Here is a 1,415-nt window from a genome sequence, read left to right on the forward strand (position 1 = left end):
TATCATCTCCTTTTTTTTTCCTTCCTCCATCATCGTTATTATCATCATCGTCGACTTCTTCTTATACATATAACCATTCAAATTCATAATGCACCGAAATTACTTAATAATAACGACACACAAACTTAGTTCGAAAACAAGTGCATAAACAAAATTGAATCATAAACAAAAGCATATCCAAATCCATTAAGTAATTTTACAGCATTATATATTTCTTCTTCATTGTTTGATTTTTTTATTCATGTTAAGCGGGTAAAACAAGAAGAATTATGAAAAGGTAAAACAAAAAGGAAAAGATGAACAAGAAAAGAAGAAAAAGAACAAGATGAGGAGTTTTGAGGAGTTTTTTTATTGTTATTTCTACTTCTTTTTTGTTTGATTTTTTCTTCTGTTTTTCGTAGTTTTATTCCTCTTAAAAGAGTGAAACAAGAAGAATTATAAAAAATGAAATAAGAAGGAGAAGGAGAAGATGAAAAAGAAAAATACGAAAACGAAGACGAAAAAGCAACAGAAGATGAAGAGGAAGAATTTTGAATTGTGCACAGTTTATTAGAAAAATAACACTGAAATGCATCTCAATTAACTCAGAAATGCACCGAAATTACTTAACGATTGCGACACACAAACTCAGTTCGAAAACAAGCATACCAATAATATCGAATCATGAAAAAAAAAACATCAAAATCAATTTTGGATCAAACAACATCATCAATATGACTTAAATGACACCAGAACCATTACAATTACATTCGATGACATAATTACACCAAATCCAAGTGAACGAGACCAAATGCACCTCAATTAACTTAGAAATGCACCGAAATTACTTAATGATCGCGACACACAAACTCAGTTTGAAACAACATACAAAAATAATTGAATTATCAACAAAAATACATCCAAATCAATTTTGGATCATGCAACATCATTAATATGGCAAAAATTCTACGATAATGATAACAATAACGACGATACGTATAAGAGGAAGACAATGACGACTGTAACAATGATGATCACGATGATGAAGATGATAGAGGAGAAGGAGGAAAAGGAATGAGGAGAAGGAGAAGGAGGTGGTGTTGGTGACAACAATAACGAAAGAGAAAAATAACGAAAAAAAAGGAGAAGAAGAAGAAGAAGACACAACATCAAGAAGAACGTGCAGTAGAGCGCGCGAAGAAGAACGTGCGCACGTGAGTGTATATGACTTGATTGGATTTGGTTAGTTAAATGACTTGGATGTAGAGCTTTATTGTACTAATAACATACCATGAGATTTCAATAATAATGATTAGGGATGTTCGCGGTGCGGTTTGGATCGATTTTGAGTAAAAAATTCATCCTATCCGAACACTAATTTTATTTGCGGCGCGGTTTGAATTGGATACTTTTTTTTTTTTAAATCCAATTCAATT

Source organism: Arachis ipaensis, chromosome B04 (genome assembly GCF_000816755.2).
Source record: "Arachis ipaensis cultivar K30076 chromosome B04, Araip1.1, whole genome shotgun sequence".
In the NCBI taxonomy this organism is placed as follows: Eukaryota; Viridiplantae; Streptophyta; class Magnoliopsida; order Fabales; family Fabaceae; genus Arachis; species Arachis ipaensis.